The sequence below is a fragment of the Podarcis muralis genome, chromosome 5 (genome assembly GCF_964188315.1).
Source record: "Podarcis muralis chromosome 5, rPodMur119.hap1.1, whole genome shotgun sequence".
Classification (NCBI taxonomy): Eukaryota; Metazoa; Chordata; class Lepidosauria; order Squamata; family Lacertidae; genus Podarcis; species Podarcis muralis.
The window spans coordinates 62,387,270-62,412,382 of NC_135659.1; the positions used below are offsets into that span (position 1 = coordinate 62,387,270).

General features: G+C 42.7%; 1 protein-coding gene across 1 annotated transcript in view; it reads right to left on the bottom strand.

The window, feature by feature from the left end:
• EIF2D (eukaryotic translation initiation factor 2D) overlaps positions 1-25,113 on the bottom strand; it is a 103,169-nt gene that overhangs the window by 71,881 nt on the left and 6,175 nt on the right. The window lies entirely within an intron of this gene.

Genomic DNA, 25,113 nt, shown 5'->3' on the forward strand with positions numbered 1-25,113 from the left:
CTCACATTTTGGAGTAGTGAAGTGGGGCACAAAATTACCCTGGTACAAATCAAATTATTTGCAAGTTCACTGGCCTTTGGGACACTATGCCACAGAGACTTTTTTTTTTTTAAATGGGGAGTACATCTCCTGATGCTCTGCAGTCGCCAATATAATCAGAACTTAAACGGAACCTGAGTGAGGTTTTTTTGCTTCTGCCTAGGCCAAAAAAGTTGCTAACAGTAATAAGAAAAGAAAAGAAAAGAAAAGAGTTCAAAAGCTATTTTGACCCTCTTGGCTCTTTCAGACAGAATTACTCTGGGTTTGGGGGATCTCAACCCTCTCTCCTCTTTAATGGATGTATATGGAAGAGAAGCAGGCTGGCTACACTACTGGATGGACGTGACCAAATCCAAAGCAGTACCTATTCCTGCAACTTGGCCTGTTCTTCCTGAGCAGAGGATGTTCCTCCAGAGTCTTCTTATCTGGGTTTGTGCCTTGGCAAAAATGTTCCTGACCTTGCACACAACTGTTTTTTTACTAGCACCGCTGCTGGAGGCAGACTGACCCTAACCCCAGCCATGGTCTCAGACGACGACTGCCTTTGCTGATGCTGAATGGAGTTTGTCAGATCGAAATACTCAAATATTATGCTGTTTTTGGCTTTGATTACAGTTGCATAATGTGTGTGATGTTTTTCTGTTCCGTGAAACTGCAGAAATTGGCTCCCTAGGTGGCAGAACACAGGGGTGTTGATGTACAGTAAACCTGAGAGCCCTGCTAAGTCGGCATTTGGATTAGGCTTTTTAGAGAAGTTGCTGAGGCAGAAAGGTTGGAGCCAAGCATAGCCTGCATCAGCTGAAGGGGGAAAGGGACGATAGGCTCTCTGCTCAAACCCTTTTACCCTGAAGCTTGGGGCCAGAGGTGCAGTTAGATAATTTTAGAATCCGGACTTAATGGCCTTGCAGGGTGGGGGTGCTACTAAGATGGTAATGTGCATTACTGTACTTAAGTACACTTAATATTCACTTAGAGTTAATGATCTAAAATGGGTTCCTCTTTAGATTATGCTGTGCATTATTTCACTTACTTCAATATATAGTAATAGGGCATGTCACTCTAGGGAGTAAAACTTATTTTTTTTGCAAATTTCTTCAGTGAGCAGTCTTAAAAATACTTTTTTGAGTGTGAAGAACTCAAATCTGCTATTACTTTTATGACTGGACAACATTTATCGTGGTAAGTCTACGCCCAATGAAGAGGCACATAAACTGCTTTCGGAAAACCAAATAATTTTAATTTTAGCTCCTGAAAATGTCAGGTAATATTAAATAAATATTAATATGTAATATAACTGCAAGTACTTTGCAACCAGTTTTAATTATTTCTGTGCAATTTTAAACATATTTTACTTACCAAGCAAAACTAAATTATGTCAATTTAAACAAAATATCTTTGGAATTCCCAAGTCAGGTTACAACATCTCAGCACCCCTCATTTTTGGAATCTGAAAGTTGAAAAATTCAACATGCCCTAATATAGTAAGCCAGCCAAGCTGCATTGGGGACCCCTGGACTTCTGTCCCATAGTCCTGTCCTGACAGCATCATTGCCTGGAATGGAGATGGAAGGAGCTAGCGGAGTATGAACAGGAAGCAAAAATGGTGGGGGCAGGGCAAGCTCTATTACAAATGAGTTGGAGAGGGCAATAGTCAATGCCTGACAAACAGCCCTGAATAAATCAGCAGCAGGGTTAGGATTTCATTTTCTAAAAGTTGCTGAACGGAAGGCTGATTCCTCATCACTTCAACAAAGCGAAGGGAACAAGTAAGAATTCAAACAGATTCATTGTTGAACTCACTATCATTTTTCTAGCATAACTTGTTTTGCTTTCAGTTAATGGTTCATATTTTGGGGTCATTCTGAATCTGGAAGCCATGCTTGGGGGAAAAACGGTGTTGTGGAAATCTGCCCAATCAACTGCAGTTCTGACCATGGACAAATTTTGAGGCATCCATCGCCCTACCCAATAAATAGCATCTGTTCCAACACATACCTGGAAGCAGATGTTTCGTTTCAAAACCTTGGACCTGTTCTAGGGTTGGCCTGTGCATGGCAATATTTCACATCATTTATTTATTTCATAGAGGTTATATACTGCTTGATTATAATGAAATCTTAAAGCAGTTTCTAATATTACTTTCCTTCATAGTATTCATTTAGCTATAAAGTTAAAGGTATCCCTTGTTTGTTCTGTGACCCCTTAACTTTGTGGGCTTTGCTATAGCAGTCTGACACTTAGCATCTTGGCTGTGAGACCTGGAAAACCTGCTCCCTGCCTTGCTGGCTTTTTCCCACCTAGCCTGGGAAGGCAGGCCCCTGACTGACTCCAGCTACAGAAGCTACGGCTGCTGAAGAGGCCTGAGACAATCTTGGCTGACTCTTAGTGCAGATCCAGGTCATAGAGGCTGTGCTTCCACAGCTGCTGTCCACCATGAACTACCATTGGAAGGATTAGCAGCGGCAGAAGCAGCAGATATGTGCTATGCTTAGAATAACATCTCTTGCTAATTATGTTTTTTTAAATTTGCATTTTTTACTTGACTCCCTTTAGTAATGACTTTTAAAATGTTTAAGATTTTTTTTGCATGCTGCATTAAATGTGCAGTGGTCCTCCTTTGTAATGTTTTATTTTGAAATATTTAATATTATATTTTAGTTTCCCATTGATTACATTGCTTTGAAAGTATACTTTATAATTTACTTTCTTCAGTAATGTTTTATTCTGGGTTGTTTTATTTGATGTTTTGATGTGTTGTAAACCACTATGAGATTGGTTTCTTAAAATTACAATGCAGTATAGAAATCATCATCAGCTGATATGATTTTGCTCACATCCACACCATATGTTTAAAGTGCATTGTTTCCTCCAAAGAATCTTGGGAACTGTAGTTTACATCTGACAGAGCTACAGTTTCCAGTGCCCCCAGGAAACAACAGCTCCCAGAATTCTTTGGGGGAAGGCATGAGTTTTAAATGTGTGGTACAGGTGTTGACCTTAGCCCTTATTTAAAGTAATGCACAACATAGTAGCATTTTAACAAGCTAAAGAATAAAAATCTCTGGTCGTATTAACTGCTCATTGGCTAGTTGGAATAACAAGATGCGGTTTATTTTAAAAATTCAGATGGCCACCTGATTCTCCAGGCTGCTGCCAGACCAATGGAAAAAACTTTCAGCCCAGCTGTGCCCTGGAGGACATGTCAATAGAAACAATAAATGCTACGCTGTGGGTCATACAACTTGGCCTGCATATGCCTCTTTGGATTAAGGCCAGTGGCTGGAGCTGCTTATTGCTAATAGAGTTAATCTCAGTAAATCTTGTCAGGCAAATGCCCTTTTGTTGCTGGCAGAGGGGCAGAGATAAGGATTTCAGACTGCATTGCAGTTGCCAGCACACACATCCTTGCTCTTTCATGCAACTGGAAAAGCTGGGAATGAGCTGTTAGATTTATGCTGGAATGATGTTGCTCTGGGCACTTATCATGAATCATGAAATGATGTCGAGAATTCTCATTTAGGAAGAGTCTTGCAGGGAGAGTAAGTTGTCATGCTGCACACCTAACCTGTCCTCAGTGATCTGTCTTGCCCTGAATCACCTTGAACAGTTGACAGACTGTTCCATTACTTCTGTAGTCGTTGGCATCAGCCCAAAGAAACCCATCAAGGATGCCAATAGTGTTCAGTTTCGATACAATGTATTAGCAGGGGTTGATGGATGGGAAAGCTTTAAGTGGATTCTGCAATTGCCTTTTACAAAAAGGCGGTAATAGATCTAGGGGGTTATTTTAAAATTCCTAAAGGAATACTACTGGAATCAGCCAAGCTTATGTCAAAAGGCTCACATCACAATTAGACTATCTCATTTACAGACTGCTGCCCAAACAGCAAAGTGCTAACAGGATGAATTCTATAATCAGCAGTCCATCTTTGCCACTTTTCTTTTCTGGAAGAGTTTGTGCTTTTGAGAGGTGTGAGACGGGTGGAAATTCAAGATACCAGTTTTTGTCTAGCAGTGCATAGGTAGGGAAATGTTCCCCTGCTGAATTTCTGTCTGGCAGGTGATTCGTAAGAGAAGGTTGGAAATCTTACTCTGGAGACTGCTGAGAGATTTTTTTTTTCTTCTGAAGGCCTGTTAATCATTTTTAGAGACAGAATATAAAGAAAACAATAAAATGAAGCACATTGGGGAAAATGGTGAGTCAGTATAGCAAATAATTCAACTGTTCTCCTCTGTAGCCCTCTGATTCCACCCCACACCTCAGATAATGCCCTTCAGATGACAGCCCAGTATCTCAAATGACAAAGGAAGAAAGCCAATAATTCAGTGAAGTCCATCCTGGAGGTTAAGCCCAAGACATTTGTCCTGACATCCTTTGTTCCTGCACATTTTTGAGAACTCTGAATGGAGACTCATGCTTCAGTGCTTCAGAATTGGCTCTTGGCATGTTAGGTGTGAGCAGAACATGGTTTCTTCCAACATAGCCTGCCAAGCCATTGCAAGTTGCTTACAACAGACCAAACTGTGCAGTGTAGACATTCAAAACTGCAGATCAGTTTGGAATATCACTACAGCTTCTCAGGGTTTCCAAACTTCTGTGTCAGGGTTTCCAAACAATTTGTTTAAGGTGGCAACTTCTTATTGCTTTTCTAAACTTGAACATCTTCAATGGAATCACACAGAGCTTTAGCATTATGAAAAGAATCTCAGCTGTGCCCAAGCAGCCTTTACTTCCTGCAGCTGTGCACTGGGCTGTGGATTTACACTCACATGGCTGGCATCTCTTCATACCATTCCAGCTGCCCCTTGGCATGCACAGTAATGCGCTAGTCATAGCTTTGGCCGCTTTGGGCTACTGCCCGGGAATGGGCCCAACAGTTTTCCAGGCAGGTAAGAGAATCACCAGAGGCTTAGTCATGGAGGCAGCAGAGCTGCATGTCCAGACAACAAAGATAAATGGTGCTGAACACTATTTACAGTTTAATGACCAGCAGGGACAAGTTAAATGTGCTTCCACTAACTGTTCACCCCTGAATTATTCAGTTCTCAATATTCAGTTATGGTATTTGTTTTCAAGCCCCAGCTGCTAAAATAACATCTGAGCATACTTAGAAATAAGTTGCCAATCAGTTAATAATTGATAAAAGCTTGAGTGTGCATTTTAGTGCAGCCTTAGGCTGTTCCCATAAGCTGGAAATACATTCATATGAACCTGCCTAATTGTCAGCCATCACTGGGTGCTCCTGCCTGTGGAGGTGAAGTGAGTGGCATATGGAAGGCCTGCAAACGCCATCTTGGTAGCAGGGGTGCCCAACTTGAATAAAACATTGGAGGGGCCCAGGTAAGCCCCACCCCACATAATCAATCACATGATGTGGTCACATACACTATTTAAATGGCAATGCCCATCAACTTAGGAAGGGGGGGCGCCGCCTCAAATATTTTACGGGGGGGGGGGGCTGAAGACCCCTTGGCCACCAGGAGTTGGTTCCTATGCTTGGTAGTCAAGATGACCCCAAAACTAATTGATTGTTGTTGCAAGAATGACCTCATATATGTTTATATTCACTTGCTTTGATATATGCTAAGTGGCTTGTTTTGATGCTGTTCTGTTCTGCAGGATGCTGGGCTCTTGGCCCAGAGAGAGGAGCTATCTTTAAGCTTTGGGTGGTTGCCACCTGCGGTCTTACCAGGTGAATTGATGGCAGGTTCTGGCCAAACTGACTTATGCTGCTTTGTGTATAAAGAATGTATAAATGTTTGCTTGGGTACAGACAATTCATGACGACCTATCACTGTTGCCATGTTTGCCCTGCATCTGAAAAGGCAGTGGGGCTCTGCAGACTGTGCTGTAAGTCTTGTTCTCATAATCAGGCACTAGAATTGATCACTCTAGAATTTTTGACATCCTTCTGTGGTATCCCTGTACCAAACCACTCCCACAAGCCTTCCTTTGAGCTGGTGGATTAGGACAACCCCCCAGTGTCAATGTCAATGTGTCTCCCTTTACTTTCTCACATAGGTCAGGCTTCAGATCCCGTACTACTGTCATAATCTTGAAATCACCTATCCAAGGCTTATGGGTTTCCCAAACTAGTGGGGAAGCTTTTAAGTGACCAGCAAGTCACCTGTTATTTTATAATAAATAATAATAATAATAATAATAATAATAATAATAATAATAATAATAATAATAATAATAATAATAATTTATTATTTATACCCCGCCCATCTGGCTGAGTTTCCCCAGCCACTCTGGGCGGCTCCCAATCAGTGTTAAAAACAGTACAGTGTTACATATTAAAAACTTCCCTGAACAGGGCTGCCTTAAGATGTCTTCTGAATGTCAGGTAATTATTTATCTCTTTGACATCTGATGGGAGGGCTTTTTTAATATAGATATTAAAAAGCATGGGGGAGAGGACAGAACCCTGAGGCACCCCACAAGTGAGAGCCCATGGGTCTGAACACTCATCCCCCACCACCACTTTCTGGACACGGCCCAGGAGGAAGGGGCGGAACCACTGTATGACAGTGCCCCCAGCTCCCAGCCCCTCTAGACGGTCCAGAAGGATGTTATGGTCGATGGTGTCAAAGGCCGCTGAGAGATCCAGCAGAACTAGGAAACAGCTCTCACCTTTGTCCCTAGCCCGCCGGAGATCATCAACCAGCGCGACCCTATTTTAAGTTATATCCACTTGTAGGGAAGGCATGCCAATTGCTATGTATAACTCCAGGCCATTTACCGTATTTTTCGCTCTATAAAATGCACCAGACCACAAGACGCACCTAGTTTTTGGAGGAGGAAAACACGAAAAAAAATATTCTGAATCTCAGAAGCCAATCCCTCTTGCTGTTCTGGCTTCTGGGATAGCTGCGCAGCCTCTGCATTCGCTCCATAAGACGCACATACATTTCCCCTTACTTTTTAGGAGGGAAAAAGTGAGTCTTATAGAGCAAAAAATATGGTACCTTCTTCCCACAAGGAATCCTCCCCAGCCCCTCATTGTGGTGCCAGATGGCCAATCGTTCTCAAAATATGGCTGCAGAGAAGGAAGGAGCTGAAGTCCTCCTGTCTGCTCCTCGCTACAAGAGTGCCAATTTGAGCAACTGGCATGTCACGAGGGGGAAAGCAGATGGGCACAGTTGGCAAAAGGCATGGAAGGGACTTCCAGCAGAAATTTGTCAAGACTTTCCTTTCAGTTCTCCCACCCATTCCTATTTCAACACCAGCCTGCCTGCCTTGCAGATTTGGTTGCATTTTGAACATAAGAAAGTCACCCTGTTTTTAATATTCCTTTAGGAATTCATACAAATGGTTGTCCTGACTACAAGACTCTCTGCCCCTGAAATTGCCTCAAGCACATTTTACTCAGTGGCTGAGCTTTCTAAATCCCTGAAAAAATGAAGCACATAATGGAATTGCTGACATGAAGCAGCCCAGCAGACAGCTACATGAAGAGAGTTACGGTCACCAGCTGGGTTTATTACTGTCATCACCTGGCTTAGTGAATAGCCGGCTTTCCTGACTGCTCATGTGGCTGGGCCAAGATTCTCCTTTAGCCCACTGTGCGGAATACACAAGGAGGGGAAGCCCTCTTTTATAAATGGTCTTATTTCTTGACTTCCTAGCCTAAGTAGTTGTCCATGTTTATGAATGTTATAGTAATTCCACGAAGAGGAGGAAGAACAAGTGTGTGTTCGTGTTTTGAATTATCACTTTATTAATGTAGTTACTTGTTTATACTGTTTCAAGAAAGAAAAGGAGTGAAAGGTGGATGAAGGAAATAACTTCTGGCATGCAAAAGAAGGACAACAATGACTTATTTGTAAGGATCTTCCCTGCCAATCACTACACCTCCAGGGGGAAAGTATTGTTTCTTTTTTAAAAAATGGGTACACTGCATTTCTGTTCTATCAAAGCTCTCAAGGTGATTTTATCAAGGCCGCTGGTCACCATATTAAGTACAGTATCCTCGGTTCAGATGCAAATATACACATAGCACAGGGAGGTAGGAACACTAGACAGATAATACATGCACACAACTCAGAAAGAAGGTATTAAGCTGGAGTAAAGAACAAGAGAATGTGGGGCGGGTGCTATCCAGGTTTGTCAGTTTAGGGCCCGACTAGACTGGTATTTTATTGTGGGTGTATTCTGCAACATGTTCGTGATACAATAACATCATGGTGGGTTTATTCTGCTTTATTTGTAGTTCTATGATGCTTCCCCAATGCTACCACATTATTGCTGTCTGGAGTGGCTATAATGTAATAAAAGTGGGACAAAAATTAAGCAGACATTATGTGGTAAAAAAAGTTACTGGATATCAGCAGGAAGTTACAAGATATGCACTGCCTGAAAATTAAGCATTGTGACCACTGCAAAACTTCTGCAGGTGCCAACAGTATTGAAAGTGGGATTATGAATGACCACCCCAATACCATCATGAGCAATGCTAATAATATATTGTTTGTTTGTTTTAAAAAATACCTGCTCTTCACCAGCAGATCCTAGTGAACCTTACAACAATTTAAAATTCAGTATTAAAAACAAATTACAGTCACTGGAATTGTGGAGGGGATGTCCTAAAAACACATCTCAGGTGTGAAAGGCTGGGGCAAAGAGGTGTGTCTATAGCATTCCCAGAGAGCTACCAGACATACCTCTGTGCAAAGGAAATTTCACAAATTAGGGGCTGCTGCAGAGAATGTACACTGCTGTCACCTCAAACCTTTAAGGGCTGCAGAACTAACAAGAGATCCCCCTCATGCTAATCTTAATACGTGAGGTGGTCTGTAGTGAAGGAGGCAGTCCCTCAGATATTTTCGTTCTAAGTTGTTCATAGCTTTACTCACTAGCGCAAGCTCCTTAAATTAGGCACAAAAGCCAACTGGCACCTTGCTTTTGATCAAATGCCTGGTTTGCATACCTAGAATCTTAACTGAGAACTTGGTGGAGAGAGGGGCTGTGACACTGTCCCCTTTGCTCTGTACACCTGGGTCCACCCTTGAACTCTGCCTTTAGACGAGGTTAGGATTAGGCCCATCTTTGTGTGCCCCCCCTGACAACAGTCTGGAGCATGGCAAAACAGGATAGACCTTTTCAGTGTTAACACATACAGTGGTGCCTCGCAAGACGAAAAGGTGATTCTCTTCGTCTAGCGGTTTTTTCGTCTTGCGAAGCAACCCCATTAGCAGCTAAGCGGATTAGCGCTATTAGCGATTTAGCGGCTTAGCGGCTATTAAAGGCTTAGCGGCTAAGCTGTTAAAAGGCTATTAACGGCTTAGCGGCTTAGAAAAAGGGGGGGAAGCGGGGGGGGGAATGGCAAGACTCGCAAGAAATTTTCGTCTTGCGAAGCAAGCCCATAGGGAAATTCGTCTTGCGAAGCGCCTCCGAAACGGAAAACCCTTTCGTCTAGCGGGTTTTCCGTCTTGCGAGGCATTCGTCTTGCGGGGCACCTCTGTACAGAACTTTATGGGATGCTCTTCCCAGAGAAGGTTGCCTGGTACCAATACTGACATCTTCTTGGCACCAATCCCAGTTGTTTCTTTTTCTCCCAGGATTTGAATGTTAATCCCTTGCTGTATTTCTTTCTTCACTTAGGTAAATATTTTGTCAACTTGCTGATGTTGGGGAGGGGTATTTGTTTTGTGGCTTAATCACTTTCAGTTGTGGTGTTCTGGGTTTTTTATGTATTAAGTATTGGCAGTTGGGAGGTGGGGGTAAGTTACTTTTAGACTTCTTGTGGACAGTGAAGAATAAAATGAATGAACGAGGAAGCAGAGGATGCAGGTGATCTGCTAATTTCTTCTTCATGGGAAGTCTGACCTATGGTTATATAATGTGCATCTATCAAAGCAGAAAAGGTTTGTTTAGACAAGTTAATGTCCAAATCTTTGCCTGTTAGGCAGCTGAGCCCACAAGACAATCCATGCCAGTTTAAAAAGATGGGCAATAGTGCAGAAGCAAACAACTGATTCTGGATTTGCTTTATCTTTATGTTGAGAAGGCAGCAAGTGCTAATACAAAAATAAATGTGCACCCGTATTTGCATAGATATTTAGTTGTTTCTATTTCATCTATATTGGAAACAAATTGTGGGCTTTAGAAAACCCCACGAAGCTCCCGTGTTTATTGCAGAACTCCAATCTGCTCACAAGCTATTCATAGGCCCTAATTGGGATTAACAATATCTTTTCAACTCAATTACCCTTGCGCTAAAAGCAGCATGCAACATTATTTAAATGCTTTGTAGAATTTTAAGCATGAAAGACCGGCACTTTGAGGAATAAGCTGCAGGCATGCAGTCTTATCTGTTCTTATCCTAATCTATAAGGTAATTTCCCCATCCTCCTGCCTCATATCACTTATAGAAGCCAATAATGATGCAATTTATTGCATGCTGAGCAAAAAAACGCTTTAGCTGGTAGGTGAAGTTGTGCTGCAAGAATGTAGATGTGAAATGGAGGCCATCCACTTTCTTTTCTTAACATGATGGTGGGGGCACAATAGCTTCGACTTGCAATCCACATCCTTAAATGGTTATAATGGGTGCTAAGTGCAAGCCTTCCTACTCAGTTCCTGAATCAATCTTGACCATTTAGTTAGACTTAATCACACTTCATCATTCCTGCACAATCTCAGAACTCAGGTAGATACAACACTTTTAAAAAAGATAGTTAAAAGTTTATATAAGGATTATTGTTAAATCTTTCTCACTATTAAAAAAAATATCACCTGCCACTTGTCAGATATGTTGTTTAGACTGTGTATTATTAAAATCCCACCTATTAAGATTTGTGTATGTTTTTGCATTCATTTTAGCTTTAGTTCTCAGCAATAAACGGGCTCATTAGATCTTATCAGTGTCCATAGACAAAGATATCCATACAGGTTGCTAACCTCATAAACTACCTACCGGTATATGTTCAATAGCAGCTTGACAAGCAGAAACTGAAGAGTGATACCTTTCTCATCCCTGCATTTCCATTTCCACTCACCATGCAGGTGTTAAAGACGCAGGAAAAGAGGGTAACTAATATATTGTTGGGACGTGGGTGGCACTGTGGTCTAAACCACTGAGCCTAGGGCTTGCCGATCAGAAGGTCGGTGGTTCAAATGGGGTGAGCTCCCATTGTTCGGTCCCAGCTCCTGCCCACCTAGCAGTTCGAAAGCATGTCAAAGTGCAAGTAGATAAATAGGTACTGCTCTGGCAGGAAGATAAACGGCGTTTCCATGCGCTGCTCTGGTTTCACCAGAAGCGGCTTAGTCATGCTGGCCACATGACCCGGAAGCTGTCTGCAGACAAACGCCAACTTCCTCAGCCTATAGAGCGAGATGAGTGCTGCAACCCCAGAGTCGTCCGCGACTGGACCTAACGGTCAGGGGGTACCTTTACCTTTACCTAATATATTGTTATGCATTTCACAGACTGGAAGTTCCAGGGGCAGTGTTCACCCTGGCTTGGTTTCCTGTGTAGGAGACACTGCTGGAAGCCTATGGCATTTCTAGCTAATATTTGCATATGTTTAGAAATATATGTGTTTGAGCATTGGTGAAGGCAATCAGCACAGCACTCCTACAAGGCAGCAAATCCACTACATACATCAGATTCCCTAGAGGGGCATCCCAGAAGCTTTCTAGTGTTCTGCCCCATTCCCCCCCCCCCCCGGCTATTGAGAAAACATGCACTGGTCATTCTGGGCCATTAGCCAATAATCTGCTTAACTATGGATGGCCATAACTATATATTCACAGCTAGCATCTGATTCAGTAAAATACTATCTGTGAAAATCCAAGCCACCATGTATGTAGCAACACAGATCTATCCTAAATATGTACTTGGGAATAAATTGCATGGAGCTTTTATTCAAATAAATGCACTTGGGACTGCAGTCCCAGTCTTTAAAGGTCTCTTCATATTTTTCACATTTTAATTTCATTTTTAGACTCCAGATCCTGTTGAAAGTGCATGAGTTGAGAGCTTATTCCCACAACCATCTTCAGACCTGTGTACTGATTGTTTCAGTCTATGTCTATGACATCCTTTCCCCTTTGATTCCCAACTGCTTTGACTGCACAGAAGTTGCACCTGCTGCTATTCACATGCTTCAGTCAATTCAGGTTTTGTCATATCAGGAACCCTGAAGAATATAATTCATGGTCAGTGGTATGTCAATAACTTGTATGTGCTGGTGGATGCATCATGTCACATGTCACATGTCACTGCCTTGCCATAGGCTGGAAACTAATATGGACAAGATTTTCCTGTGAGGTTTCATGCACTCAAACTGATATACAGCTAGATTATTGGAATGGACAGAATGGAGGGGCTGAATACAACAACTGAGATGGAAGAAAGCTGTCATAAGAGGAATAGCTGCCTTCAAGCCCCTTGTCAACTTTATCACTTTTCTAGGATTTTCTATTCTTTGGCTCTTTTGTCAGGTTATGGGTACAGGCCAGTGGCAGCACATATTGTAATTGTGATTTCATGATGCCACAGTGTAAGCATCACCATTATGTGTAGCATATTAGCCAAAAGGTAATCAGCAGTGAAGCAATGTTGCTCTCTGGGGGCTGAGGGGCTGAATTGCAGGTTCTTGAGAATCACTGGGGAAGAAAATGGAGCTGGCAGCCTTGCTGTTATTTACGCTGATCAATAAATCTATTGTCTTGTTTTCTCTGTGATTATTCTACATAATCACTAGCTTATTCAAAACAAAAAAAATTCCTTCCAGTAGCACCTTAAAGACCAACTAAGTTAGTTCTTGGTATGAGCTTTCGTGTGCATGTCAATAACTTAGGGGACGCAGGTGGCGCTGTGGGTTAAAGCCTCAGCGCCTAGGACTTGCTGATCGAAAGGTCGGCGGTTCGAATCCCCGTGGCGGGGTGCGCTCCCGTCGTTCGGTCCCAGCGCCTGCCAACCTAGCAGTTCGAAAGCACCCCCGGGTGCAAGTAGATAAATAGGGACCGCTTACCAGCGGGAAGGTAAACGGCGTTCCGTGTGCTGCGCTGGCTCGCCAGATGCAGCTTGTCGTGCTGGCCACGTGACCCGAAAGTGTCTGCGGACAGCGCTGGCTCCCGGCCTATAGAGTGAGATGAGCGCACAACCCTAGAGTCTGGCAAGACTGGCCCGTACGGGCAGGGGTACCTTTACCTTTACCTTTATGTCAATAACTTGTATGTGCTGGTGGATGCATCATGTCACATGTGACTGCCTTGCCATAGGCTGGAAACTAATATGGACAAGATTTTCATGTGAGGTTTCATGCACTCAAACTGATATACAGCTAGATTATTGGAATGGACAGAATGAAGGGGCTGAATACAACAACTAAGATGGAAGAAAGCTGTCATAAGAGGAACCCCTCATGTGAGCTGGTTTTGTGGCCTGGAGTGAAGGCCAGCAAATTGTTAAATATCCCCCAATGTGTGTATCTGAAGAAGTGTGCATGCACACGAAAGCTCATACCAAGAACTAACTTAGTTGGTCTTTAAGGTGCTACTGGAAGGAATTTTTTTTTGTTTTGACTATGGCAGACCAACACGGTTACCTATCTGTAACTATCTTATTCAGTTTACCAGCCAGTGCTGGAAGATGCTGAGTCCCATGGGGAAAAGGTGGGGTGTAAATAAATAACATCACCACCACCACCGTCATAATGCGCAGTTTAATTAGTGCCAGCCAGCTGAAGACTAGTTTGATTAACCAACCCAATTTCCCTGGTCTCTCTGAGCTCAGAGCTAGTGTTTGTGTGTGCTGCTGACAGGGATGTTTCCCGTAGTATGAGGGGAGTAGCCATCTCCACCCCTCATGTGAGCTGGTTTTGTGGCCTGGAGTGAAGGCCAGCAAATGGTTAAATATCCCCCAATTTTCTGCAAGGATGGGGTCTCTACCAGCTCTCCTGCCCTGCCCCTCCCACTGCATGAAGACACTCCGTTTTATAAATAAATATAAATATATAAATCCTTCATTTCATTAGCACCAGATCTTACATAATGAAGAGAATATAGCTAAACTCACATGTTATGGAAAACTATGAGGCAGTGTGCAACTAAATAGTTGTGCTAGCACAAGGAATTGTGCTGGTGCAATAGAATCCCCCCTTCCACTACCTCCAAATTTTCTACAGAGGGCTGGGGGAGTCCCCCATCAGATTTAGGGGTTGGGGTGGGGCTAGGAGACAGGAAGAACGTTCCATGGCACAAGGAGAAATCCTTGTGCTAATGGAACTTCCACTTTGGTGCTATGTTGCATACAAAGCATGGCTTCACACTTTGACTACACTCTCTTCTTCTCTTCTTTCATGCACTGTCCTCTGTGATGTCAAAATTTGGGGAGCAGTGGTTTGTTTAAAAATTCGAGAACCAAACCAAGGTCAAACCACAGTTTCCTGAGTTCAGATACTGTGAGAAACTTTGTTTAGTTTGATATCAAAAGTGGGGCAATATAGGAGAACAGAGGGATATGGGGGTATGCAAACGCAAAGTATTCTGAACCTAATTCTCAAAACGAGAAACCACGGTTTCCTGTTATGTCTGAACTGAGCCTTATTCCACTGCCCTTTTCCTCCCTGATGACATCTTGTACAAAAGCTTCTCAGAGTGTTTGATTTTTTCTGTGAACTATATGCTCACTGGCAGGCAGTTTTGTGGAAAGCCCCTGTGCTCAACAAAAGGAGAATTTAAGCAGCTTGAGTATAACTCTGAAGTCATCGTGGAAATATTGTGCTTGATATTTTCCCCTCCCTTCTCCCCAGTATTGAGCTTTTCCCCATGGATGCCTTGAACTGAGACAGACTTTGATGAGATGACTCTGCTGTAATCGCTTGGGTCAGTGTATTCCATTCTCATCCACACCGTCTCAGTCGGGAGGACTACTTTGCACATTACAGTGCACTTTTGCCATCACATATGCACCGCGTAGGCATATGTGTCAGGGACAAATTGCACAACGTTAAATAAAATTGGTTCTGCCCTTCAGTTTGCCTGTGGCATTGCTTTACAAAGTTTGAGTAAGCTAATACAACACTGTGTCAGGAGAGAACATGAAAGTGAATGTAAAGATGGGCCAGTTAAAAACTTCCAAAAAGGTTGGTGTGCACAAATTGCTGCTGAGCACTGAAGAAAGGGGAAGCAAGTTGTGCTGCACTGCAAGTGGAGCAGATAAGGAAGGTGAGAAGTTTCCGTTGGTGCTATGACTTGGAACAAAACTGTATGTCAGAAATGGGGAACCATTTCCAGCCTGAGGGTTGCAGGAGGGTTGTCTGCTCATAGCTCCTCCTTTGACCCCATTTGTCCAAAGAGCTGAGCTGCAGGGGAGCCTCATCAGAAGTGGGGAGGAAGTGAGCGGAGCTGTGAGAGGAAGCAGCTCAAGTGGAAACTTGTAACAGGCACCAAAGCTTGTGGTTCTAACTGCTGCAGAGCAAGAGGGGACCAGAGGCCATTGGAGGAGGACTTCAGGAGGGGCTGAGACTGCAGGGCCACCTGGAGAAATGGTGAGCCAGATGAAGAAGCCCTGTGGCTTACATCAGGCTCATGGACCAGAGGTTCCTCACCCCTGGTTTATATGGTGGAAAACAAAGCAAAAATGCACTTTAACATTTATTTATTTTTAAAAGCCTTCCAAAATAATTGGAGGGGGTGGAGATCAAGACTATGACACATGGAGAAAGTGGTTTTACTCTACACGTATGATGGTCACAGTGAAAAATTTCTGTCCCCCTCAAATGATGTGAATTCATCCTTTCAGGTTAAATACAGTATCTGCTTGCAGGAAAGCACTTTCTGTGGGATTGTTACACTGGAGGAAATGGTTCACCACTTTGTGTGCTGTCGTCCTGATCCTGATTGGGGTCCAAAATAGCATAGCTGCTATTTTGAAAGTTTTTCTTTAAAAACGACACATTAAATGAGCTTATGTGTTTGATGTCAAGTCTACCTAGGTCCAGCTGAAGCCAGGGAGAGGATTAATACATTTAATTTTGATAACAATGTGGGTATCAACTTTTGATTGATAGATCTGAAACTTATTGTGCTCCTAGAAGCAGTGGCGTAGTGTGGGGGTGCAGGGGGGGCCAGCCGCACCGAGCGCAACATCTGGGGGGGGGCGCGCTCGCACTCGCAGTGCTAAAATCAGTGCTAAAATCCACGGGTTAGGGGGCGCAAATTACTTGCCTTGCCCCGGGTGCTGACAACCCACGCTACGCCACTGCCTAGAAGAAAGGCATACTGTAAATGAAAGGCATAAATTATTCACCAGAGTGAAGAGCATTGACCCACCAGTAACTGATTTGAAGCTGTTTAAAAGACTGCATGTGGGCGGTATAAAGTCAGACAGACTGAGATCCAGGTTAACCTGCATGCAGGGAATATATGGAATACAGGAAGTAGCTACAAAGCAATCAAAAGGGCTTAGAATAGCAGGAACAAAACAAAACTGGATGCAAAGAACTCTTAAGACAGGCAGCCTCGGATAAAAGCAACCCCCCAGCACTGGCAAATGCTCTAAACAGAAGGAAGTGTCACTTGCAGAAGTGGCAAAAACTTACAGCAGGTGCAGCAAAAACCATTGCATAAATTCCTGCCCAGAATATGAGAAAGGAGGGAAATAGTATTTATTTATTTATTTATTTATTACAGTTATCTCTCACTTTCCTCCATGGGAAAGAAGGCAGAAAAATATGGCAAATGTTGTTAAAATGTATAAAACTATAATGTTTAAAGCTAGGGAGGGACAAATCTCAAGGCAAATATATATATAAACTGGCAGAAACAGGTGAATACTCGCATGTTTTCTTCATCAGTCAACTGAATTCTTCAGTTGTGGAAGACAAATTGTATGTGGATCTTCTCATAATTGATCACAAACCGATTCAGTTTAAATTGTACACAGGGGCATGCCTGGTTAATGCAATAACATTTTTTTAAAAAATCTCATCAGTTCTTGCAAATCAGATTAGTAGCATATCTAAGGGAAAGACTGCACATAACCGATAAATGTAATCTGTGGGTGGTTCCCAATGGGTATTTACTGTGGGATCAGTGCTTCTCATGCATGATTTTTTTTATTTTGTTTGGCAATATGTATAAGACATTGTTGGTATCAAAATGCCAGCCCGTATTCCCTTGCCCACCCCCACAAATCAGGATTTAGCCTATCCATGGAAAACCCATTAAGGGGGGAAAAATGAAGAAACCTACTGCCAGCAACCTGTTTGGAAATTAAATACCGATCTGGAAGCATCTCAGTTTACTGATATCAAGACCAAGCAGTTCAGCAGCAATTTTAGGTAGCAGATTTTGGTGTGCAAGCTATCTCAGGTACAGTGGCCATAAATGATTTAAATTTGAAAGAGCCAATTTAGTAAAAGGAGATGCAGATGTTTTCTATTTGAACACGGATCTGTTGACAGTGCTTCAGAAACATAGGCAACAGTTGACCTTTCAAGCAACAACACAGCAGCATCTAATCTTGCACAGTTGACATCTATTAACACAGTTAACTAGAGAAAGAAACACGGGTGATGATGTTGAGATGCATAAGGTCTGACTCATACATCCGTGGAAAAAACCCATAACTGGAGAAGCACAACAGAAATCATTGGAGGAAATTTTCAGAAAATGCTTGCATAACTTGTCGAAGAATCTTAAGATGACCACTAGTCCTAACACCACTAATCCTAAGGCCAGGCTAAGAGTTTTCAGGGCTGATGCTCTATATAGTGCACATATAGAACAATTTAGTTCAAAGGGAATAATGTGGCTGTGTACAAGAGGAACAGAAGAGATCTGCGGAGCATTCAAAGCTTTGAGCCAGTGATGACTGAAACAACGGAAAAAATGTAGATATGTCTGTCAAAAGATACAAACAAGCTAGACTAATCTCAGGAGAGGACAGAAGGGAACTCCTGCAGGTCACGGTGTCAGTGAGACTCACTTCCAAGCAGCTTTTGGGCCCTGAGAGGCCTAGTGCTACACCAAGGATCAGAAGGAGAAGAAAAGCTATTATTAGAAACAGAAACAAATATTTCATTTTTATAAGGAAGCTAAATAGGAACACTTGGGTTCCTACTGTCTTTATTTAGCCTCCTTTTAAAAATCTCTAGGGAGTGCTGGACGAAGGAAAACAGTTCTGGGGAACCCTTGCAGAACACAGAAACCTTAGTCAGTTGTAGATCAGTTACAATTAAAGCCGTACAGAGTTAAATAAAAGTTTGTTTTCTATTATCAGTCTCCTGTGCCACCAATTTACAAACTTTGCCACAGCAAATGTTACAAATGGAATGGACTGCAGCTCCCTTCTGCATGGGTGTGCTGTCATTTCATGGGGGTGGGGAGAAAGAGTGTGCGTGAAGTGACCCTCAGGAACACATATCCTGGCTCTTCATAATATTCTCTGTTTTTCAAAATAATAATAATAAAAAACAATCCAGATCTAATCATAATCTTTTCCGTTTTTTGATTACCGGCTGGTACTTTTTCCTACTGTTTGGCGCCACCTAGTGAATTGCAAGGTGGTGTAGCAAACGCAACAAACAGATGAGATTTGGCCATGTTCACCAGTTGCCTAATTCGTAATACATATCATAACCACACACATAAATTGGTGTAATGCAGAAGTTGTGTGATCCGATCTCTTAATGTTTCCCCCCATTTTAAAGCAGCCCAAGGAGGGAAGTGTTCTAATTTTGACTGGAGCAGGTGGGCTAGATGGCGGGGGACTTTTAATCCTTTCCACCACCCTCATTTTTTGCTATCTAATACCCCCTCTTTTGAAGCTGATATTAAACCAATAGTAGAAAAAAGACAGGTGCTTGTGTCATGCCTGCCTTTTTCTCTCTATGGGTCCAAGAACAGCTTCAGGAAGGTAATTTAGATTGGGGACAAGGATTAGTGCTGCTTTGTGCAATATTGGACAGACACACAGCTGCTTCAAAGTGGAAAACCTGACAAGATATCAGATTGTGGATCTCCCACATCCCATCTTTCCCCTTCCCGCATCTGCCCTCAGAGGTTGTCCACCAGATTATCTCTCCAAGCTGATCATGTACCCCCCCCCTTACATGTTCTTTCTTTAAACTCCCTGCCCCCGACACAAGCTGTGTACACATTATTGGCTTAAAATGCTATTAGGATGCTCTGTTTCTCAATCCAGTTCAAAGCTGGTTTGGGGAAATGACAGGATGGATCACGACTGTAGTTAACATCATGTGTATACCCCAAACTGGTGGTGGGAGAACACAGGATATAGTGTAAATGGGAGTGGTATATGGTCTCTGTTAGTCTTGTGCAGGGTTCATTAGCTATGGGCTCCACCTGGTTTTATGGAGCATTTTTGAGAGTCATGTCTTTGTGAGCACACTGTGCCCTTGTGGGCTGGACTTGCAGCCATCTAATGTGTCATTTCCACCACTAATAGCTGTGGAACATCAGTGTTGTCCTGTTTTATCGCCTGAGTCAACAGTCCTTGGCCTTTCACAGCACAGACCTTCTCTTCCTTTCAATCATGTGTAAATCTCTCGAGCAGACCAATATTTGGCCTTTTTTGGGGGGAGGGGAAAGTCTTCTGCATTAGGTTGTTGAGGGACCTCCGCTCCAGAGGGGACATGGTGGGGTTTTTTTTTACTAGATTTGATTGTTGTGAGACCCTTTGGGGCACTTCATAGATACCTGGAGTGGCAAAGGGCTATGTTTGGTAGAGCAGGGACCCTGCTGCCTCTCCCCTAAACAACACAGATAAGATTACTCTTAAACTAGCTATCACCTAGCAGCAGACACTGCTGCAGAGTAGAAGGAGATAAGAGAAGCAGGGCTATCCCATCGTTTTTTTGCTGAGAGACCAGCTGCCTTTGGCTCTCCCAAACTGTCACCAAGCACTAGCCATTCTGTCAAGCTACCTGAACGATTTTCATTTCAGCTCAGTGCTATAAGAACTGTAACTTCGCTGTTTATTTGTTTGTTTTGTAACACACAAAAATCGTAATAAAAAAACTAATTAAGGAAGTGATCTGTAACTTTTAAGAACTGGTGCTTATCTTCCTCGTCCCTTGCCATCCTTTTTTCTTGCATGCTGTAGGTTCACCCCCCCCACCCGCATTTTCCAGTTGAGTGTGGTGGTGGTGGTAAATGTAAAGTTTCCATGGAAGCTTATTTGTATTCTTTTAAAATCTATTCTTGATTATTGTATACAGTAATTGTAAATTGCCTTTAAATTTATATACAAGGCAAGCCATGAATTATTATTAGTAGTAGTAGCAGCAGGAGTAGTAAACCTGAGGATATGGACTGTCCTGGCTGTAGTTTTGTATAAGCAAGGTTCTGAGAGCCTTTTCAGCTAAAGAGTGGGATAAAAAAGGCCTTTAAATAGGTAGATAATAAATGCTCCACCCATTAGTGTTTAAGAGGAAAGAATTGCATGGATCATATACACACAGGATCACATAATCACAGCTTTGTGCAAACCCAAATCTTATCACAAAACCCTGATTCCTAGCCAAATCTTCTTTTTAAAAAAAATAAAATATTCCCATCAACAGATAGTATTGTGAATCTCCTCAGAAACACTTTATCAAATGTGCACACAAGTAATCCATGTTGAGTTGCCTGCTCCTTGTTCTCCTGCTGCAATTGGCATTCTTGTGTTATCTTGGTTTTTCTAAGTTAGTCCATACTAGCAAGGCTGGTCCAACTGCATAACCTCTCAGATTCTGTGATGCAGCTATTAAGGGCACCAGAATGGACAGCCTTGCATGGAAAGGGACCCTTCTTCATAGAGCCTTCTCTACCCACACTATAACTTGAGATCTTTGGAACCCTAAATGAGAAATGAGTTTTTGACTTCATAAGCAGAGAACCAGATGCTCCTACCCATGCCTGCTGTTCTGCACTGCGGAGCTTGATTTTGCTTGAATGTTTTGAAGGGAGGAAGAAGGAATCATATTCTGCATAGCTATCATTGCTCCAAAATCCCATAAAGCAATTCCATAAAGTGCGATAGCTTCATTAAAGATTCTACCAGCAGTACCAGTGTCAGGGGAGGCTTTGGGGGCAGACGTCCAGGGCCCCACTCAGCAGGATGGGGGCAGGAAGACACCAAACACAGTCAGTCTCACCCACCACATATTGAAGCAAGCAGAATAATAGACATTACCATCTAAAGAGATGGATGTGTCTGCGTGCATGCAAACGAGACCATTAATTTCAGAGACTAAAATTACCTAACTGCACCACCAAGAGATTCTTTGATCTTTTATCGTTGCTTTGTGCCGGTCTTTTAAAAAGCAACCACGTACAGACTTAACACATGTACAGTTTCAAACCCCATGGTGATCAGGGCAAAAGGATCAGAAAAAAGACCTCATTTGTAACAAGGATTTCCTGAGATGCTGCACGCCTTGTAATTAATGAGGTTTCTTGGTAGGAGAAATATTAACACAAACACTTAAGATCTAACATAGCTGGAAATGGGTAATAGGCTCCTGCTGTTCTGCAGATTCCAAGGCTTTCCAGGCAGAAGACACTGATTCCCTGGGAAGGTTTTTATAGTTTATATGAAATGCTGCCTGGCAACTGATAGATTTAATCGCTTTGTGATCCGATGGATGCTACTGGCGCTAAGAGATAGCTTCTGAACCTGTCATTCATGACATCTGGGTGGTGAATGGCATACAGGCACGTAAGTGATTGCATTGGCTAGTCATGAGCCAGTATATACACCAAAATGCAGCCTTGTTAAAAATGCCATGCATGAACAAGATGGCTTCCTTCCCCCTCTACCATCAACTATCCTTTCCTTATGCTTTTTAAGACTTTAACACTGCCGGCAGGGACCCACTCCTTATCTTTTTGTACAGTGCGTGGTGAATATTGTTATGAGTTTGTGATGGGGGTCAGACTCCCCTAAATCTCCAGATTCAGTAAAGGGTTAGTATTTAAGAAACCCCCTAAATTCCTGGATCTAGCAAGGGTTGGAAATAAAAACAGGCCAGCTTCCTCATGAGGTAATCACTTGACAATGGCTGAGTCACTGACCTAACAAAAGGTAGCGCCACCAGGAGATTCAGTGCCTGCCAGTCCAATGGGTGAAGCCCCTCCCTGGGCCCTGGTTTTAAACGGTAAGACAAAAGGCCAGTGTTAGGGTTTTTTTTTAGGATTGCAGTTGGCAGTGATATGCTAGCAAAACTGTGACAGGCTGTAAAAGGAGAGAGATAACATGGTTGATTTCTGTTTGGGATCCAAGGCTGCTGTTCTATGCGAGAAGCAAGACCATGCTGGGAACCTCTCCATTGTAGGCTCAGGTTGCATATATGTGTAAAAAAACCAACATATCATAAAGACACCACAATCTCCGCTATGCCTCATTTCTAAAAGGAACCACAAACCCTGGGTAAGAACCTGAACTCCTGGGATCTTGCACTTCTTGAAGACCGCAGTAGCATGTAACAATGTTTTATAAAGAATAATGATGGCAGTGGTGGTGATGGTATATTGGTCTAGTTTTGGATAAAACAAACTTAACATTTTAATATTGTAAAAACCTAGATTGAGAGGGAAGGTAAAGATACTTGAATTAAAAGGCCAGGAACACGAGGCACAAGAAATTCTACAGTGATCCAATGAATGAAAAGTCTGTTTATGCTGCCTAAACGTTGCACAATTTCTACACTTTTTCTGCAGGAGAACCACATATATTTCATCTAGATAGTACAGTCATACCTCAGGTTACAGATGCTTCAGGCTGCATTTTTTTGGGTTACGGACCGCTGAAACCTGGAAGTACCGGAACGGGTTACTTCCAGGTTTCGGCGGTCCCGCATGCACAGAAGTGCCGAATCGCAACCCGTGTGTGCACAGATGCGCCACTACGGGTTGCGGACGCTGCAGGTTGCAAACGTGCATCCTGCATGGATCACGTTCGCAACCCGAGCATCCACTGTACTTGCATTGCATTTTATTATCATTTGGCTTGATCACATTTTACTACTGTTCATGCAATGTCTCATTGCTAAGAAAACACATTCTGGCGGTCATAGAAATCGGAAGGGCAGCAGGTCACCCTCTGCATGTTTTCTCCGAAAGCTACTACAACACCACCTCACTAATTTTGCGAGTGTGCCACCATATAACTATTCACCTGCCCACCAGAAAGGCCCTAATATCCACTAATAAACCAAAAACCCCAATTAATGTCTTTGTATTCTTATCTGACTTAGCTGTTTAAATTATCTTCCACACTGTTTATTTGGTTTATTATACTGTTCGGTTGCAACCTGGAAGTACAGCCCATTTAATTTAATGGGCCCTACTTCTGAGTATGTGCATATAGGATTCTGCTGGGTCCCCGCCCCCACTATTGTGAACTGCCTTGTATGGAAAGACCAGGATATGTAAATTATAGTGATAATGTATTCTGCTTGCACAACAGGGCTCTCCCCCATGCCCCTGAAATTGGCTCAAGGGGGAGGGGGTCACCAGAATTCCCAGAACAGCTTGTGGGGAGAGGGGAGGGGCCTTGTTTCATCTGCAATACCTCAAAGTATGAGGTATGAATGGACTTGGACCCTGCAGTCACCATCTGAGGCCCTTCTTCATGTGCCCTCTCCACGAGAGGTCCAGAGGGTGGCAGCATGAGATTATATTATTATTATTATGCTGTGTATTAATATGCTTTGTATGATGTTTTTATTATTATGCTGTATATTCTTAATGTTGTACACCACCCTGGGATCTTTGGATAAAGGGTGGTATGTAAACTGGAAGAAGAAGAAGAAGAAGAAGAAGAAGAAGAAGAAGAAGAAGAAGAAGAAGAAGAAGAAGAGAAGCCATGCAGACACTCTGTGAGTTCTCAACCCCCCCCCCCAGAAGTTCCCCCCTTTTTTGAGAGATGAGTAGTCATATGTATATACAGATATATGGAGGTACCTGCTGTATTACACACTATATTAATCTATCTACTGTGTAGGAAACATGAATGAGCCTGCTATCCTCAGAGGCAGATTTAGGGGAGCACAAACTGTTCATTCTTACTGGGCACGGAGCCTCAGACGGGGGGCATAACTATGATGTAGTAGAATGGAAGGTGAAAGGTGGAGGGCACCAAATTTTGGCATCACACAAGGCACCATTGAAATTTGGGGCCCCAAGGTTCACCACTGCCTCAAACAACATGTGCAGAATTATTAAAACTAGTCATTGTGTGAATGCGCAAATACCGGACGCCTTAAGAATCCTGGGGAGCAGCTTTCCCATTCATTGTTTAAAACAAAAAAAACTTTCCCCTTCTACCATGCCTGGAATAACAGGTTTCCAATTGGTTATGTAGTTTTATTTGAATTATTATGTTAACTTGACTATGGATCTGTTGTTCCCTTTTGCCTAACCAATGCTTTGTGGAGGCCTGATGACTAACGTTCGAATGAACAAATCTGAATCTAATCTGAATCGGGCCCTAACAGATGCCAGGTTTCAGAGTGATAAATTGGCTCTGAGTGATTGTCCCTTATCTTTGAAGTCCAGTTCTGGGGATCATTGGTTTCTTTATTGGATTCAGAGCTGCACACGGAAGACTGAGTTAATTTGCGGCTGCTGGGATGTGCTTTGTTCTTTGCAGAACTCATTCTCACCTCTTGGCCTTTCTTTGACACTCATCCTCCCTGCTCTGTTATTCATGTCCCTTCTCTTCATGGGAATTGATTATAGATAAACACTCGTCAGGAAAGAGGAGGCTTTGGCCAACGTAATGATTAACTCACTTATGTTTTTATTTGCGGAATTAGAGATGTCTGATACAAAGTGACTAAAATGGAGTGAGGTTTCTTAAATGAAATCACCCTTGGGAGGAGATTTCTTCTTTGCATAGAGGTTTTGCTTGTATGTTTTGTTTTGGACAGCACAATAGCAAAGCCTATGCCACTGTTAGCCTGAATAATAATAATAATAATAATAATAATAATAATAATAATAATTTATTACTTATATGCGGCCCATCCAACTGGGTGGCCACTCTGGGAGGCTTCCAACAATAGATATCTCTTCCCTACCTACAAGTAAGAATCACTGCCACTGTG